Source organism: Marmota monax, unplaced genomic scaffold (assembly GCF_021218885.2).
Source record: "Marmota monax isolate L192 unplaced genomic scaffold, Marmota_monax_Labrador192_F-V1.1 WCK01_AAM20220418_F8-fsc00066, whole genome shotgun sequence".
Classification (NCBI taxonomy): Eukaryota; Metazoa; Chordata; class Mammalia; order Rodentia; family Sciuridae; genus Marmota; species Marmota monax.
The window spans coordinates 1,773,636-1,794,272 of record NW_026692805.1 but is presented as its reverse complement, the minus strand read 5'-3'; the positions used below and the strand labels follow the sequence as shown (position 1 = coordinate 1,794,272).

At 33.3% G+C, this 20,637-nt stretch overlaps 1 protein-coding gene across 5 annotated transcripts in view; it reads left to right on the top strand.

Moving 5' to 3' along the window:
- Positions 1 to 20,637, top strand: part of Mpp7 (MAGUK p55 scaffold protein 7) — a 253,251-nt gene that overhangs the window by 188,368 nt on the left and 44,246 nt on the right. The window lies entirely within an intron of this gene.

Sequence of the window (20,637 nt, the reverse complement as noted above, 5' to 3'; positions counted from 1 at the left end):
CACCATTTTCTTGGGCACAAAAGCATTTGTGCCTAAGAATAATTATGGATCATAATTCCTTTCTTATCCACAGATTATATCCACAAATTATAAATCATTAAAACTCTGACCTTTGTTTCATATGATTGGATTTTATCACCAGACTAGATTCCAAGAAAATGAGAGTAAGGAAAAGAATGATGTACAGCTTCTGAAAAACACTGTTTGTTTGTTTTTCTTTCATCTTACCCTTCTCTCAGCTTTTCTTTACTTCCCACCTCATGTCCTCTCGAATCTCCAGTTCATAAATTTCAGTTTAATCTCCCTAAATATTTCATGGTTCTGGTTTTCTTTTAATAGTTAAAAAAAGGTCCCTTGTTTTAAGCATAGAAATTGTACATTAAAAAGTGAAATGCCCTGGAATTTTACACCAACATCTGTTTTTAGTATTGTTGCATTTTTCACATCTCCTGTTTTTTCTGTCAGTTTGTAGATTCTTAGAGCCCAGGAATCACATAGTAAGGGAGCCAGACTACAGTTGAGTATAAATCCCATAGCAAGCAAATACTTTAAGTAGAATACTGATTCAAAAGCCTGCTTCTTCTTGCTACATTTTTTCAGTGCAGAAGGAAAAAAATTGTCATAATACGTGTGGCATCCTAAGACATCAGATTCCTTAAAATTTAATGGTGCATTATTTCTAAGCATGGCGACTTTTCATTGGCAACTCCCTGCTGAAAGGAACGTTGAGACATTCACCTGACTGGCTCTTTCAGGGAGCATTAAATCAGAGTTGTACCCACATTTAATGGATAAACATGCATCACTGAAAAAATGAGGGAAATATGACTACTTAAAGCCGAATGCAGACTCAAGTTTGTTTGAATCATAAGACAACTTAGAAATTTATGATTTATTATAATTATGAATTTTTGTTTATTTAAATTTTAAATCAATTATATTTCCTTGCAAAACTATATACACAAAGGTGATTGGCTTTTCAGTAGCTCTCCCACACTGATTTTGGTATAGATGTGTGTGAATTTGAATGTGAGAAGAGTGTGTGTATATGCGTGTATGTAGACAGCATTAATTGTAATAAAAGGTTTTTCATCTATTGATTTGCACAGTTTTTTTGATGTTAACTCTTCAGTGTTTAGATCTGAGAAGTATTCTTTTTTTTTTTTGGCTTTTTTTTTTTTCTTTTGGCTTCTTGAATGCCATTTAGAAATGTTTCTTGATCTTCTGTTTTCTTACTTCCCCCACTTCTCTCTTTTTTTTTTAAAGTAAAAGATGTATTCACTAAAAGATGTATTATTTGTTCTCATATCTAGGTGTTATTTATTTTTAAGTAAAGCTAGCCAAGGATTATCCAAATAAATCTTCAGGCTATGGTAAATATGGCCTTAGTTCAGACACAGTATGTTTATGTGAAAATTATAGAAGGCTAGTGTCTTTATTCTGAAAGAAATGAAATTCTGTTTGATCTTTGAATATTGTTTTATAAACTTAAAGTCTGTTCATAAGTCATTGTGTTGGTTCTGAACATTCTTAGTGGCATTTAAAAGCATTTTAACCTGTGGATTTGGTAGTGATTCTTTAAATATAGCTGTATCATTTAAAGGTCATCTGACTCACTGCTTCTTAGAGTCAACATTTGGTACTTAGATTTTTGGAATAGGAAGTTCATGTTATCATGCCCTTTGCTAAATTATAATCTATAAAATAATTTTTATGATTTTGAATATTCATGAAAACTTTAAGAAAAGTTTCTGACAGTGCTAAATAAAATGTTAAATTTCTGAAAGAATAATTCTTTCATGTTGGTGTTACAACTTTATGAAAAACTTACAGTGATGAAAATTTTCCGTACTTACTTTTACAAGTGCCTTTAAATGCCAGGAAGATATTATAAGCATTGGGTCTGGAATAATGAACTTAGTCATCTAGTAATATGTGTTAAATTGGTTAATTTTTGTTCCTGGGTGATTGTTTATATTGCTATGATCTTACTCTGTATTTAATTCTTAAGTATATCACCATACTGAAGTTTTCCGTGGAGAAAAAGTTCATGGAAGATGACTCTGGAAATGTAGAGGTTCAATTAATATCAACATAGAAAGCAAAAAGGAATGGCAAATTCTAATCTTGTTATCTTTGCAGTTATATTTGTGCTAGAGCTCTGGTTCCTGACTCTAAGGTAAATAAAGTCAGGAGATATGATAATAAGAACCTCTTTAGGCTTTGAAATTAGCATCCTTATGCAAAACTCACAATGTAGGTGGCATTCGTCTTTGTAGCTTGGTTTTTATCTCCTCTTAAGAATCTTGGCCTATCTACTACATATCCAAAAACTAGGCTTCCCAAACAAAATAATTTGCTTCCTAAAATTAAACATCCCTAAAATCGAAAAAATTGACTTTTTTTTAAAGACAACAGAGACAAAACAATATAATTTCATTCTTGGTGAATGAAATAAATAACCTCTACTCTAATAAAGTTTATAGTTTTTTAATATTGGACCCAAGCCAACCTTTACTCAGGCCAACATTTCCCCTACCTTCTTTCTTTCTTTCTTTTTTATCTTTTATTTATTTTATTTTTTTAAATACACGACAGCAGTGGAATGCATTACAATCCTTATTACACATATAAAGCACAGTTTTTCATATCTCTGTATATAAAGTATGTTCATGCCAATTTATACCTTTATACATGTACTTTGTTTTTTTTGCATTACAATTCTTAATACACATATATACCACAATTTTTCATATCTCTGTATATGAAGTAGGTTGACACGCAATTCGGGTCTTCAAACATGTACTTTGTATAATGACGTCCATCACATTCTACCATCCTTGCTAATCCCCTGCCTACTTCCTTTCCCTCCCACCCCTCTTCCTATCTAGAATTCATCTATTCCTCCCATGCTCCCCCTCCCTACCCCTCTATGAGTCAACCTCCTTATATCGGCATTTGTTTTTTTGGGATTGGGACTCTTAAAATGAAAATATTCTTAAATCTTAGAAGCTTAATATGGGGACTCATCTCCTTTCTTCCCCCTTTCTGCTTTTTGGAAGAATTGCCTTTGTAACAACAACAACAACAAAAATTTTTAGAAGAACTTTATTTTCCTTCCTCCCATCATCTAATGATAGGCTTCCACCTAATATATTTGTATCAGTAACAGAGACAAAAGAGCAGACCTAGATGTCTGATAGACTTTCTTTGATATGATGAATTTTGGTTTATTACATAAGAGGGAGTTTAAGTGTTCTGAAAATAAGTATAGGTGAATATTATGTCTCAAGTCACATACAGGAGTAGTTTTTTATAATGGAAAATTGTTGGTAGCTTACATTTCTGTTTCAAAATACTTTAAAGTAATTACTTTAGTAGTTTTGCATTTATATAGCATATGATATCACCTGACCTAAAAGAAATGTGAATTTATTTGAAATATTGTTTGTTCCTCTTCTATTGAAATCTAAATGTGTGTGTTAAGAATTGTCTTCCTAATTAATTACATTAATGCTGACTTCAATAGGATATAATTTGTATTTAAATGAAGTATAAATGATATTCAGGAAGGATGGAGAAATAGCTCTTTGTTGTATAGTATATATTACAGCAGAAATTCAAGTATGATTTTTATTTTCAGTGCTTTTATTTCCTTTTTTAGTTATCAAAGTATAGATACCTGAACATTTCTAATATGACAATTTAAATAATACTAATTTGAAATATTTTAAAAAGTATCTCATAAAGTTTGTCATAAAAGAAATGAGAGTAGTTTTTGACATTTTAAAGCTTAGAACTTAAAACCAAAATTTTATAATTTGTTTCACTAATTTTAATTGTTTATGTGGATAAAAAGAAAATATTTAAGGGCAGACACAGGGTGTCCATTCAAACAAGGTGTTACCTGCTTCTTTCAAGACAAGCACACTGTGGAATGCAGATCACTTGAACCAGGGAAAGTTAAGCACTGAAATAATGAATTCCCTGTACATGGTCCCAATATCTTAGAAGGCCACATATGTAAGAAATATATGACAGGAACTCTACAGGTTGTTTTAATAAAGCTTTTCAAGTTGAGTACATTCCTCCTGGCATACTCAATAATGTTTATTCAGTGTTTTCACACATAGAGTTAATTCAGAAACAAATAGATTGCTTATGTTGTGAAAATTAGGTTTGTATGTGTAAACACTGTCAAACTTTTTCTTAATGGGATTTTCAGTAAACAGAAACACATGGAGTTTTAAAAATTTTTCTAAAAGTATTTTCCTGTATGGATTAGTCAGCTTTCTGTTATCTTAGCAAATGCCTGAGATAATCAACTTATAAAAGAACAGGTTTACTTTAGCTCGAAACTTTGAAGATCTCAGCCCGTGAATGACTGGGCTTTGCTGTTTTTGAGCCTGTGACTAGGCAGCGCATTGGGGTGAGAGCATACAGTGGAGCAGAGCTTCTCCCTTGGGTCCCACAGTCCCTTTCGAAACCACACCATCTGAGACTGGAAGACCTCTCACTAGGCACCCTCTCCTAAAAAATTCTACCACTTGCTAATAGTGCCAAACTGATGACCATGCCTCTATCCAAAACATGGAAATGTGGGAGACGTTCCAGATCCAAACTATTCTATTTTAATATTTATTAATAACATTTGAAGACCCAAAAGTTCAAGGTTTGTGTAGAAAGAGGTGCAAATGAACTAGGTTGTAAGTCTCATGTCCTATTACTTCCTTGATTATATGGATGAGGTATTATTACCACCTTTTAGTCTCAGTAAACTGCCTTCTCTTTGCATATCCGATAGTGTTGCTTCCAAAACACCTTCAGAGTAGATTCGTCTAGTTGGATGGGTTTAAAACATTCCTTGGATTTTGTCCTGGGGACCCAGTGCCATGCAGGTAGGAAAGAGTTGGTTAAAACTCTGGTCTGTGGACATGGATTATTTCAGAATTTTAGGGGAGATTTATAATAGGAGGGTAAAGGAAACAGAAAAGCAGATTTTGTCTTGCCCATATGCACAATACCTGAACAGTGTAGACCTAAGATTGCTCCAGTTGTCAAGAGTGTCAGATATGTACCACTAAGAGTTGTATCCAGTGGAATGGCCAATTGCAGAGCTCATCTCATGTTCCTCATGAGAGCCTTTCCAGTCCATTCCCTGAGACAGTAAATTTATCTCTTCCCCATTTTCTGTTTGTTTGTTGTGCCGGGGATTGAAACCCAGGGGTACTTTACCACTGAACCATGTTCCCCAGCCCATTAAGTGTTTTTATTTTGTAACAGAGTCTTCTGAGTTGTTTAAGATCTCCCAAAGTTGTGGAGGATGACCTTGAATTTGTGATCCGAGCCGCTGGGATTATAGGCTTATGCCACTGTGCCTGGCTTAAATTTATCTCTTAATGTGCTTTTTGACCTCCCGTGGTTCTCTTTTCTCTCCTGTTCTTCAGTGCTGCAAGTTAGTGGATGGCCGACTCCTGATACCACTGGAAAGAGAACCACTCTTGGGATGTTGTGGGGAAACTGCAATAGGGAAATGTGTTGGGAGGTAATGGGAGTAGATAGGAGTCTTGGAAAAAACCTCATGTCTTTACTTCTCCCCTCATTTTGTTTTCTAGCCCAAAGACTGAGTAATCATCAAATGATTTTAGCATAATAATATAGCATTATAATTAGACACTCAGAAGTCTGGAACCAGACTGTGTCCACATCCTGCATTTGCCACTTACTGATTATTGTCCCATCTGTAAAAAGGGGATAATAGTATTGGCCCTTATAGAGTTGTTGGAGAAATAAATAACTTTATGCATTTAATGTACCTAGAACAGTTCCTTGAACATAGTAAGAACCATGTGGTTGGCTCTCTTCTGTGATCAACTTTTTATATATATTTCTTCCTTTTTCTAACTTGCTAATTCTAAGAGAATGTGTTTCTTTGTTTTCCTACTTATGTCTATTAAGCATGAACTTGCTACTGGACACACGTGTGTGGCTTTGTCATGCTAAAATATATCATTCCTTTTCTAAAGAATTGTATGGAGAAATATTCTTTTGGAAATTTAGCAGCATATTCATGACCTTTTATTAGAATATGAAATATACGTATCTCTAATATAGAGTGTTTATTTTTATTGTGGATTGGTCTTGGCATTTTAATTTTTTGTTTTGTGGTATGGTTTTTATCATCTGATTGCCATGACGTTGAGTCTTTAATCAAGGATGCAATACTCAATTTATCCTAATATTCCTATCAAAAAATGTAGATACTGCTTAACAATTCACTTTGTAGCAGAGTCCAGGAGATTTCATGATTATTGGTTGTAACTAACTACTCATTATTTCCATCATGCCTATATGTCTGGTAGGGTTAATCTATATCATGTAGTTTGCTTTTTATTTTCTGATGATTCATTTTAGGTGCACATGACATTTTGGAGCTACAAGGAAATATGCATAAATAAACTCACAACTTGGGTAATTCATAAAATGAGCTTGAATACTAATGGTTTGCTTATCATATTTGCTAATATTTGTCAAGTAGAACCAACACAGTTAGAAGACCCATGTGTATTTGAAAATAAAAATACAATGGTATACACTTTGCCCAAAGTGTTTTCTGGCTGCCATTTTGTAGTTGCGGACAAAGTGAGCAGAGAAGTGTTCTTACTGCTCCTATTTACTCTTTATAGTCATGTTGTAGAATATGTTTGATCTTAACTCATGGTTTGGTTTGGTTTTGTGGATGTTCCCAGAACATTTTTCACCCTTTACTGAAAGTGAGTCTCATCAGATTTAACTATCCAATTAGTAATTTAAGAACTGTTTAGGACTTTCTTTTTTTAAGATACTTTTTATCAGATGATATAGACAAAATGAAAACAAAGGGATCCACCTGACTCATTTGATGTATATAATAAATTGATCATTGTCAGGATATTTAGACATTTTAAGGGCAAAATTTATTGTTTCTAAAATTCCTTCTTCTTTTGACCATATTTATCATGAAATTTCTTCAACTGTCTTAAACATTGATTTTATAAAGACAACCAATCTATGAAAATAAATCAAATTCCCTTATTCAAGGTATCATTTTGAAAAATTGCTGAGGATTTTTTTCTGGTTATTTTCCCTTTTGGTTGTTACATGAAGGCTTTGTGTTTTTTACTAAAGCGTAAAAGTCATTTTAGACTAAGTCTATACTGCAGTCTAAAATTCTAATTGTTAACTAATAATTTTGAAACATTTAAATACATTTCTTTTTTTCCCCTTTGGCTTTTCTAAGATGAGGAAGCAGTTGAGTGTGGTAGGTGTATTTTGTTGTTTTTTTTTCTTGGATGCAACATTTTCCTACTTTAATTGTATGTTCTGCTCATTTAACCATACCCTTTCTCATTTTCTTTGTGCTTCTCAGAGGAAATTAAAGGTACATGTATGAAAGTTTCCCTGAATAGTCTAGTGATTTATTTAGTGATCCTAAGTAATAGGATTAAAGCAAATATACCAAGCAGTTATGAAAGAGAACTTTCTTGTACATCCATACCTCCATCTTGACATTTCAGTACCAAAAGTCATGGTTGTACTTTGTTTTTGAAAGAAATGTACTTTTCATTTGTTTTGGGTTTTTGTTTGTTTGTTTTTTGCTTCTCATAGAAGAAATATAGGATGTAATCTCAAATAGCACATGATGTTTGTCTCTGGTCAGTAGTCTTTAAGGTGAATAAAGAATGTATTCAAATATACTGACATATGTTCAGTGTATTTAAATATATTGACAGACTTACTTTGAATAAGGATATAGGGACCATCTTCTCAACCATATTATTAGTATTATTAGTAGTAATAGTAGTAGCAGTTTTGGATTGAGCCCAGGGACTCACACGTGCTAGGCAAGTGCTCTACTTCTGAACCATATCTCCAGTCTGTGTTAATCTAGGGGTGTATTTATTTGAATATTGGAGGCTAAAATCTTAAGTACATAATCAGTGTTTCACTGCATGGCACATTATTTACTTTCAACTATTTTTTAAATAAAAATGGAAATATTATTCCTTTATTCCTTTCCAACATGGAATGAGTACCTGTCAATAGAAAGAATATATTTTAATCTTAACCTTTTTGTCTAATCCAATGAGCCAAAATAAGTGCTATACTTTACATATTGTCCAAGAGCCTGATTTACCAAAGTCAATTTTCTTTGGGCATCAAGTGCTATAGTTTTATTAACTGTAAAAGCAGAAACATTTCAGACAAGTCTTTTATAATAATTTTCTTGGAACTTCATCAAGGAACCTCTGAAGAAGGTTGAAAAAAAAAAACCCTGCATGATATTTCAAAATATTAAAACTTAAATATAAAACAAAATGTTTTATGTTTAAGAGTGGCATTGTGAGGGCTGTTCTATGCTGTGCTTTACATGATTGTTTTGAGTAATTTATTTTTTGCATCAGTGGCTGGGCTTCTAACTGTTCTGCTTTATTTCTTGGCTTTTGTTCTGTATGCTTTTACACTCCATCCAGAAGATGCTGAATATGCTGGTAACAACAGTGGAACATATATAGGTGAGCAATTGGTCACGGAAGAGGATTTATTTCTTTCTGTTGCTTTCTTCACAGTTATTATATTATTTATCTTAAATGAGCATATTTGCATTAGCATGCTCTGATATTAGTTTGGGTAGCATAAACCTTTGTATTAAATAGGCTCAGTGGGCTGGACACAAAGGATTTCATAATGTTCCTTGGTTACTACTCAGGAAGCTTTCTAGACACTCTAGCTTGGTAAAGCATTATATATATTTTGATAGAGGATGAAAATGCATCCCCTTGGTGCCATCCTTGTATTCAAGTAACAATGCCTATACTTTTTAAATCATCTGATTAACTGAATTATTCAGAACTTCTAAAAAAAACTTTTTTCTTCTTGAATAACTTATTGATTTTATTTTGTTATGATTTGCTATTCCCATAATGTGGGTAAATAACCATTGTCTGAACCCCATATATAGCTGGACCTTACCATTAATTTTCTAATCTGTACTGGAAGGAGAAATTTCTAGTTTGGAGATGCCAAGGGATGGTATGAATGGTGGCAAAGATATCTAGAAATCATTAGGGCATCAAAATTATTATCATCTGCATTTCACTTTCAATCTCTTGCATTTTAGTCATCTTTAAGCATGTTGAGAAGTTCTCTCCTTTCATTGCTGATTATAGTTAGTAGTGTGGAAACACAGTTTTAGAGATCAACTGCTTCAGCATCCTTAAGATTAACATTTATATACACAATGATACTATCTCCTGATTACCAGAGAAATGATTTAGACATTGTATGCACATATGCATATGTATTTTAAACATACTGTCTCCAATACCCTGAAGTTTTTAGTATTATATCTATTTTGCAATATTGAAAATAAGGCCCAGAAGTTTATAGTATTTACCTAATATCTAGAAGATAGTAAATGATACATCCTGAATTCAAATCCACATTTGTATTAAAATAACTATCCTCTTATCTTTTACAATGTGCTTCCCTCTGGATTTTCATTTTAGGAAACAAAACAGAAACTCTGTACACATATGGAATATTACGGTTTGTAGTGTAGAGAAAATATAAGAGAGAATTGAATGATCATTAATTTTTTACTTGTTTCAGAAAAATAATGTGTGCTAGATAATTAACACACGCTGTGTTAATGAACACCTCTCCTTACATCCCTGATCAGCTTAAGTCACCAGGAATTTATTCCCATGATTCCATGGTCAGCTGCTGTTCTCCTGGTCTGGTTCAGCTTGAGGTGCTTTACAGTCTGGTGTGTTGGCTGGGATCTGGTTGATTTGGCGAGCTCAGCTGGGTGAACTTGTTTATTTCACATGGTCTTTCACCCTGCACTAAACTCTGCCCATCACAAGTCTGAGTCTGGAGAGCCACAAGAAAAAGAAGTCTCCAGCCTGTGAGTGCTTTTGAAGCCTTTGCCTGCATCACATCTGCAATGTCCCATTGACCAAAACCAGTTTCCTAGCCAAGCAGAGTCAGTGTGAGAGCTTGGATACTGGGAGGTATGATAAGATACAGTTATTACTGCATGCTTCTGCTGATTCAAAAATAGACAGTTGTACCTATTCTGCCTGATTTAGGATCTTATGCAGTGAATTAGATAGATTATATACTTCCAATGGATCCTTGTGACACAAAGTAACATGTGGTGAGTACTGTAAAATGCTCATTCCAGAGGAAGAGGATCCACTCAACTGAGGCAGTCAGAGCCTTAATCCTCAAGAGATAACATTACAACTGGCACCAAAGGTCAAATGGAATTCTAGTTAGCAGCAGGGGATAAAGATGTAAGCGGCATGGGAAGAAGACTTGAATGTTGCAGAATCCAGGGCCTTAAGTTTGGGTGATATGTAGATAATAAGGCTGGAAGCTTAGTTTGGTTACTTGCCAGTGTGAGATCTTGAACATCAAGCTAAGTAATTTACACATTACTTGAAATTTTACCTAATTGTTATACTCAGCATTATTGGTACATCATAATTATACATAATAGTGGAATTTGTTATGCCATATTCATATATACATTCAATATATATTATTTTATGTATTATATTTCAATTAGTACATTATAATTATATAGAAAAGCAGGATTAATTATAGTATATCTATACATGGACATAGCATAATTTGGTAAATTCCCCAGTACTTCCCTTTGCCCTTCCCTCCTCCATCCCTCTCAATTCCCTTCCTTTACTCTATTGATCTTTGTTTTAGCAGCTTTTTTGCTGATGTGTCTTAATCACCCAACCAGAACAATTCTAAAGGAGGAAAAGTGTATTTGAGGGCTCATGGTTTCAGAGGTCTCAGTCCATAGAAGTACAGCTCCATTCCTCAGGGCTCTAGAAGAAATCTAGCACCATTCCTCAGGGCTTGAGATAAGGCAGAACATCATGGTGGAAGAATGTGGCAGAGGGAACCAGCCCATGTGATGATCAGGAAGCACAGAAAGAGATCTCCACTTGCCAGATACAAATATATTCCTCAAAGCCACACTCCCAATTCCCACCTCCTCTATCCACACCCTATGACTTCAGTTACTACTCAGTTAATCCCTATCGGGGGATTAATGGGTTAAGACTCTCACAACCCTATCATTTCTCCTCTGAACCTTCTTGCATTGCTCACACATGAGCTTTTGGGGGATACTCATATACAAAGCATAACAGTCTTCCTTCTGTTTTTGTGTGATTCCCTCCTTTTTTTAAAGTCCCCACCCACTTCTCTACTTTCTACATATGAGAGAAAACATTCAACTCTTTTGACTTTCTGAATCTGGTGTATTTAGCATGATGTTCTCCAGATCCATCCACTTACCAGTAAATGACATAATGTCATTCTTATTTAAGGCTGAATAAAGCTCCATTGTATATAGATACCACATTTTCTTTATCCATTCATCTGTTGAGGAACACTTTGGCTGGTTCCATAACTTGGCTCTTGTGAATTATGCTTCTGTAAGCATTGGTATCAGCATAATTCTTTGTGAAAATTGTAGGCAAAGAACAAAATGTAGGTTTTTACTCTGAGTCTCTCTTTTAACATTTAGAAGTTTTGTAAAATGAATATTTAATCGGTAGATTTGAATTAAAGTCCAAAAGTAAAGAAATGGTCAACAATATGGATTTCTTTATAGAGTATGCAGAAAATGATATGCAATTGGATCTGGTAACTTGGAGTCACTGATAACATCTGAGAAACAGTTTTACTGGGAGCCAAATTGCAAGGTGTCAGGAATAACAGTTGACAGTGAAAGATAGCAGTTGAGTTCAAGGCAGTTTTTATAGCTGAGGATAGGAATATTTTAGTGAGTAAAGATGTATGATTATTTTTGTAGGCAGAGATGATGATTCCTATGGTAGGGTTGAATATCTGAGATAGGAAATAATTGCTAAAACAAGCCCAGGACTAGATTGGATGGAATTAAGAGTTCGTTGGATAAAAGAATTTAGCATGAGCTGGTGAAGTTCAGCATGAAAATATCCCATGATCTAGAAAAATCATTTCTTTGGAAAAGGCAGAGGGTTTTGTGCCTCCAAGAGACAATTCTACATCACCCAGTTACAGATGAAAATAGGAGACCATATTGGTTGAATGAAAATATCATGAACCATAACATATCAAGCTGGTGGCTCACAGACAATCAACAGGCTATGTTTAGACAAAGATATACTTTTGGTTAGACCTGAAAATGAACAATTTATATACAAATTTAGAGCTCCTTTGGCAAAACAAAAGATTTGACCAGACTAGGCCTTCACATCCCAACATCATTATCTAACTTGAGCTAAGTTATGGATAACTGCTTAAATGGGATATGGGCTCTCTAGTTATTCAGTACAGTCCCCACCACTCCTCCTTATATTGCCAATTTTGACAGGATATCAGTTAACATTCTCCTGTTATATGTGTACTTCATCTGTAGTTTCATCTGTGGAGAAGTAAAAGTAACCCAAGAGGGGTTCAGTCTTCAAGGACTGACTATGTTATAGATATATTACCATTGGCAGAATGCACCTGATGATTTTTCTACCTGTCTGGCTTGGATAGGATTTTGGATTTGCAAGCTGTGGTTATGGAGTGTAGCCATTCACTGCATTCAACTCCTAGTCTTAGAAACAATAGTTTCCTTTCCATACTTTTCTATGGCAAAGGGAAAAATTCAGCCAATGGAGTGTAATATGTTTGCATTGTGTTAATCAATTTTTTTCAAAGTAGCAAATACCTGAAATAATAAACTTAATAAGAGAAAATGTTTATATAGCTCCAATGTTGGAGATTTGCAGTCCACAATCAATTGTTCCTATCACTTTGGGGCCCGTAGCGGCACATTATGGCAACCACACATGGTAAAACCATTCACCTAATGGGCAAGACACAAGAAGAGCCAGAATCCCACAGTCCCCTTTGATGGTATGGCCTAAAGGACTAGACCCCATCTCTTAAATTTTCTACCACCTCCCAATATTACCACTTTGGGGAACAGGGCTTTAACACATGGACCTTTAAGGATGTTATAGACCTAAACTCCAGGATGCATTATGACATTATTTGTTCCTGGTCTAAAAACTTGTTTTAACATACAGCCAGAGTCTATCACAAGGGTTATGTACATAGAAGTTTCTTTAGATACCACTGAGAAAAGAGAATAGAGGAAGATACCTGAGAATAGAAACATATAACAAAAGAATTCTGTTTAAAAAAGAATGTGTGTACACAAACCAAATTATTAAAACACCTACAGATCCTGTATGTTTTAAAAAGAAGTCTCATAAGCAACATGCTAACATAAATGGCAAAACTTATTTATGGTAGAGGTATATATTTAACAAACACCTTAAAGTATGCAGTGATTTAGTGCAACTGTGACTGTTTAGTAGTTTTTCTTTCTTTTTTTCCTTTAATAGTTTTGCCTCCTGCTGGGTTACTTTGTCAGTTCTGGTTAATTTGGTGAGCCATTTCTCTGTTTTGAATATTAACTTTTCCTCTGTTGCTTACATTTTCTTCCGGTCTTTTGGTTGTGTTTTACCTTTTTCTGTGCCGACTTTTGCAGCATATAGACATTTTACTTTAACATAGCCAAATCTGTTAATTATTTCCTTTTTTTCTTCTGAAGTTTCATTTATATATTCCACAACAAAATTATTTAGAATAATTTAAAATTTTATGTATTTTTAAATGTCTTTATTAGTGCATTATAGTTATACATAGGTTTGGGGTTCATTTTAGCATAATCATGCATGCATAGAATATAATAATTTGCTCTACTTCAGTCTTATCAAAATACTGCATCCATTAGATATGAAATTGTTCTGTTGGTGGAAAAGTCCAAATAGTATTTCAAGTCTGCAGACTAAAGACAGGAGCCCCTATCTTCTTCTTTCCCAGTCCCATGTCCTCTCTTGAGAAGTCTTTTTAGCTTTGGTTGGCAGTTTCTTCTGCTATGTACAAAATGTAACTTTCTTGTGATGCTATTTCTGGATTTTTAAAAACTATTTCATTGAGTGCCTGTTATGTTTTAGACACTGTAATGGGCACAGAGTTTCAACTGGGATCAAAGCAAATATCCTTCTTTCCTAGCACTTCCATATTGGGAATAGGGGTGGATACTAAATAAACAGGGGTGTATAACTAAGTAAATTATATAATCCATTAATTGGGAGTAAGGGTGGATAACTAAATAAATTATATAATCCACTGGATAGTAATAAGTCCTAAGAAGAAAAGTAAAGCAGGAACAGAATAGTGAAAGAACTTTCAAATTTAAATAGGGTGATTGAACAAGGCCCCCCTGAGAAGGTCATGTTTGAGCAAAAACCTGAATGGAACGTTACAGGAAGCAGGCATGCCAGATAGCACAACAAGCATGTCCGGCAACCCTGAGGCAGGATGTCCATTGTACCTGGGGGTCCATAAGGAGACCAACATGACCAGAGCAGCATGAGCAAGAGAGAATTGAAGTGGTTGAGGAAACACATGATTATGGTAAGGAGGGGCAAGTCTTTTACTCTATGTGAAATAAGAAATAATTGAAGCATTCTGAGAAGCAGAACATGACCTGACTTGGGTGTTTAAGGCTCAGTCTGACTGATCTGTTGAGAATGTGTTGGAAGAGAGCAAGGGCAGGAACAGAGAGCTACCATAGTAAGTGAAGCCAGAAATGATTGTCCCCTTGAGCCAGGTTATCATCAGTGGAGGTGGTGAGAAGGTGTCATATTCTGAACAAAATTTTTAGATACCTCTCAGGGTGACTGACATTGGCCAAATTATTATTATTATTTTAAGAATCAAAAAAATTTGTTTTTGTTGTTGTTGATTATGGACAATTTATTTATTTATTTATGGTACTGAGAATCCATCCCAGTGCCTCACACATGCTAGGCAAGTGCTATACCACTGACCCACAACCCCAGCCCCCAAATTATATTGTTATATTGTGTGCATGTATGAGTATGTAATAATAAATCCCATCATTATGTACAACTTCACTGCATCGATAAAAAAAACATGGAAAAAATTTAGACATATTGGAGAACCAAGGATAAGTGTACCGTTTGAAAACTTAGGAAATTTAAGAATGGAGTTACTATTTCCTGAGATAGGAAGGACTGTGGAGGAGTGGATTGCGGTGAGGAAAGTTTAGGTTTTCTGTTTAGGATACATTGGGAATTGAAGCTGGAAAGAATAACCAGGGGAGTGTAGATACAGACAACAAAAGAACTTCATGTAGGAGGAAAACCAGGAATGTCATTTTTCTGGGAGCTAAGAAAAGGTAAAATTTCAAGGAGGAAAGAGTGAGAGGTCAAACAAGATGAAGATGAGGACTGACAATGAACTTAGCAATATGGAAGTTATTGATGACCTTAGTGGACATTGTTGATAGCAGTTTGGTTGGATTCAAAGACATTTTCAAAAATCCAACACTTTGGTAATAAAAACAAACTAAGAACAGAAGGGAACTTCCTTGACCTGACAAAGCATTTCTAAAGATTGGTTGACTTGCTTTTAATCAGGGAGGTCTTTGTTCCATCAAGACCTTCAACTAACTGGGCAAAGTCTACTCACATTGTGGATGGGACTCAGTAACATATTCCAATGTTACTGTCAATCGAGAAACAAAAACATACAAAATAATGTTGACCAAATAAATGTCTGGACACCATGGCCCAATCAATGCAACACATAAATTGACCATCACTTTTGCCTATAATACTTTAAAAATTATATCTATGGTAATTGTTGCATTGGAGAAAAAAAACTTTCCTTTGGAGATGTGGTATGTTTTATATAGCATGTCTTTCTCATAATTTAAACCATGTAATTCAACAAGATGGAATGGGCTTGTAACATTTTAGTCATTTACCACATAGCATATGAAGGAATCATAGTATTCTGGGATAGATACGTCAGGTCCCAGCAGACACCACCACTTTCCCAAATACATGGCAGTGACACTAGTTTTAAAGAATATTTGTTTCAATCCTTAGCACATAATACTTTTGTCTGATCTTAGAGTAGCTCTGGAAAATAACCAAAGGAGTTCCTAGAAATTCAGCCTTCTCTTGAGATCTTTAGCAAGGATTCCTTAAGAGAATTTCTGAAGCTCTCACTTATTTTAGGAACTTATCCTTGGCTTATTCACTTTCATACCTTGTATTTTCCAAAGAAGAAATAGAAGTGATCTACCTTAAAAACAGAATATCCTTGAACCAAAAAATGGAACTGTCCAGGATATACTTGTAGAGCCCTTGACTACAGTGGATCTAAATCAAGCCAATAGCTCATGTAAGACATTTGATTATTTTCATTTAATTTAAATATTATAAAATCAAGCACAAAACAGCATATATAAATAGCCCTTGACCTGATGATAGATGACATTTTTGAAAAATAAATGTCACATCAACATAATTTGATTTTTGAAAAAAATGACATTATGGCACTTCAAGGTTTGAATGTTGATTTTCATAGGAATTGTAGTTTAAAAGCATAATTAATAAAGTTTCACTGTTGTGGAAGTACTCTCTGTAGTATGATTCTTATTGATATGTCATTTCTTGGAGGTTAAGGTTTGATTATTTATTCGAAGGAAGGGAAAAGCTCAGTGACTGGGTAATATAAGTTATATGTAGTCCGCATAAAATTTTGAAACATGAAGGTTAATAAGTAATTATACTGTATGTATGAATTGCAGAAATTTTTTTTTAAATTATACTTTTAAAAGTTTAATCGCTACAAGTCAAGAGCTGCCTATAAATGAACAATTGTCATTTATAGATTGATTAGTTATTTATGTGTACATACTGTATTTGTGTATATGAATTATTAGAATTAATCCATGTTCCCCATCTTGGAAATTTTACTTAGCTTTGGTGAATGTTGTGTAGTTATGTGTTTTTGGTCTATGTGCGTGGTGTTGCTTACAAAGTGTAATTGCTTTGTGTAGTTGAATAGTCCACTTTTAAAGATTCTCCTTTTTCTTACGGCAGAAAAAAATAGTCCATATGAAGAGTTACTAAGTTTTTTAACATTAGTAAGAATTGCACAATGTTTTATTCTGGTTAATTTTTATAGAAAATTTGTTCTAATCAATTCACAAAGCACAGCAAATCAAGCGTCTGTTTTCTGACATTCTTTCTTACAAATGATTTTCTGAAAAGTGGATTTTTCTTTACTCCTGTCCTTGCTGGATTACTTCATGCATTCCTTTAAAACAAGATCAATTTGGGACTTACGGATGCTCAGACTGTTCATCTACTTAACCAAAGTGTTTAGCAAAAAGTTAAATAAAAACAAGAATTTTCATTTGCTGTTATTTCTTTTAAAGGTTATTATTTACCCATTCTCTACTTCTGCATTCTTTCCTAATCCTATTTCTCCTATATTTAAACACCATTGATTCTCAATAAGTTACATTACTGATTTTGTAAATCTACTAAAAATTCCCATTTACTACAACATCCAGTCATTTAGAAGATTGTTGGGTATGTAAGTACAGCTATGTCAGAATATCTCTAATACTTCAAAATTAAATTCTTTTACAAAAATCATCTAGAGGCATTCTTTCCAAAGTTTTACAGGTTCTTTCTTGAATTAAAACAAACAAACAAACAAACAAACAACAAAAAAAAAACTCTCCATAATGTAACATGTCTGAAATACTGCTTGAAAATATTTTATTTTTCTGACAGGAGGAAGTCATTTCTGCTTAGAGAATTTGAGTTTTCAATTTAAAAAACATTAAAATTTTAAACCCAGTTTTCTGTTCAGAATTATTATTTTTATGGAGTTTTATGTATACACACTGTATTTTCTCATAATTTTGAAAATGTAAATAAGAACTCATTTCTTTATGAGATGGCTATCAGAAAATTAAATTCTCATACAGCTTTTCTATTTTTTAAGGTGATCCTTTGATGTACCTTGGAAAATAATTTTTTTAAAAAAAATGGTCTATGGTATCAGGAAAACTTTTTTTAACAAAAATATGTAATTTTTCCTTTGGAAACTGTAAATTGATATATTAACGTCTGTGGTTTTATCAATTACTTTTTATTTTTAGTCTGAGATGAGCTGAGCAACTTTAAAACCTGTAAGATCCCAGAGGTGATTTTTTTTTCCTTTGTTCAAAAGCCTGTTTCTCCTTTTTATACAAAATTAGCATATGTATGACTGGTTAATAAGGTATTGATAGTGCATCATGGTTTTTTGGTGATTTTTTCCTAGCATTGATGATGAATATAGAAACTGATTAATCTGGGCTCTTCAGATCCCATTAACGTCTACAGTTGTGTATTGGCATTTTTCCCCCTCAGTTTCAGATTCCTCCCCAGATCTTCACTTGTCACTTTAAGATTGTTTTTAATTATCCTTCATTGTCTTTGTGATAACTTTATGATTGGCACCTTAGGGGACAGCATTTCAGTAATTTTCTGTTCAAAGCAGCTGCAGCAGCTTGAGAGGCTGAGGCAGGAAGAGATTAAGTTCAAAGCCAGACTCAGCAACTAAGTGAAACTATCTCTAAATAAAAATTTTAAAAAGGGCTGGGGATGTGGCTCAGGGGTTAAGCGCCACTGGGTTCAATCTCTGGTGCCAAAAAAAAAAACAAAAAACACAACAACAACAAAAAATTTGTCTGTGGTGATTTGCATCATTACAACAACGTTGGCATTATATTCAGAATATTTATTTTCCTGAAAATGTTCATTTTGTTGTCAGGAAGGAAGGATTGTATAATTTTAAGCAGCTTTGTTTTTATTAATGTGTACATTTTTAAAAAATTTTTTTAAGTTTTTTTAAAGTTTTACTTTCCTTGTAATTAAGGCACCTGTGAAACCAGTTAAATATTTGTTTGATCAAACTGTCCTGATTTTTAAGATGCAGACAATAATTCTCATAAATTTTTGGCAGTACTCCCAATTTTTCAAAAAGAGATCTACATTTTAGTATATTGAAGATGAGGAAAAACAGTTCAAAAAATGTGTCTCCTTTTTGGAAATTAAGTAGGTTTCTTGACTATGTTCACATCGAATAAAATATTTCTTAAAAAAATAGGAACTTTATTTCGCATGGATCTTTCTATAAGTTTTTAATATTGGATGCACCCATGACCTATATTTGTTCTGATTTGAGAAAGTTTCATTAAGATATTTTTTTCTCTTGCTATAAACATCTATAAAATCTAAACATATTAAAAGCTTACTTAGACATTAGAAATGCACAGTATCTGATGTTACTAGACCAGGTTGGTTGTCTAAAAGAGATGTAATCAAAGATCAAATCTGAATCCCATTTGAAAAATTGCAGGTGGCTGCATAATAATTCAGTATTTATTTTCTTTGAGTTAACAGAAAGTCAGGGCCACTTTTCTCCTATTCACATGTGTGATTTCTAAGGCCTTTAACTGCTGGTGAGCAACGTGGGCTGTAATGGTTTCTGTGTTAATGGGCATATTTCTATATAATATGATCATGTATTTTTCAATAAAATACCATATTAAATGGCACAATCTATGAAAATGAGACTATTAAAACTAATAAATATTTATTACATTTAAAATTTACATTGAAGTTACTTATTTGTGGACATCAAAGAATATGATAATTTGTGATTTAAAAAATTTCACATCAGTTTTATTAGTTTGGTTTTAAGTATTCAAAACTTAATTTTTTTGTGTGAGATTGCTGGTTCTGTTTTCCCTGATCTTTAATTCTTATACCATAGTTTCATTTTCTATAGATTTCCATTGTTTTTGCTGTCCTGTCTAGCTCTATATTTGAATTTATTGGCTATTTCTAACTATTTTGAACGGAGATACTTGTCTATTGCTATAATCATTCAAAACATAGGAGATGAAAACCTGCCTCTGAGACATAATCAAAGATATTTTGTATCATATGTTGGTATAACCACACAAATAAATCTGCCAGTAATGGGCTTTATTTGTTTGGTTTTTCACATATGAACTCTTTATTTTTGTGGTTTCTTTTCCAATTATAAATCATAAAACATTGAAAATAAAATAATTGCCCATAGCCTTTGCTACCTGACCCAACCATTGTTTTTTATTTTATTCTATATTTCTTTATTTATAACAATTTTCATATTCATAAAAAAGTAAAACACATAAAGCAAGTATGATTATTGTATCCTATCCAGCTTTTTCCAGTTTTATTATACAAAATGCATTTCTATGGTGTTATATAGTTTTCTTTATATAATCATAATGGCTTTAACCCTAGTTCTTTGAAGTATTTCATGATTTAATTAATCATTTCAATACTTCTGCATATTTTGGCTTCTTCCAAGTTTTTTTTTAAACTATTACTGCTAACATTTAAAATTATAATATAGGTGTAACTTTATCTACAATATTGAAACTTACTTTATTAACCGATTCTTAAGGTTAATATTAAGAATTATGAGTATGTAAGAATTAATGTTCTTTTTATGAATGTGTTACACAAATTCATTGTAATTAATCAGTTTTGAAAATAACCAAATCACAACTTCCCAGATATTTTTTTATTTGAAAAAAATGTGAAAATCAAATCAGACATTAGAATAGATGCAAAAAATCATATAGTA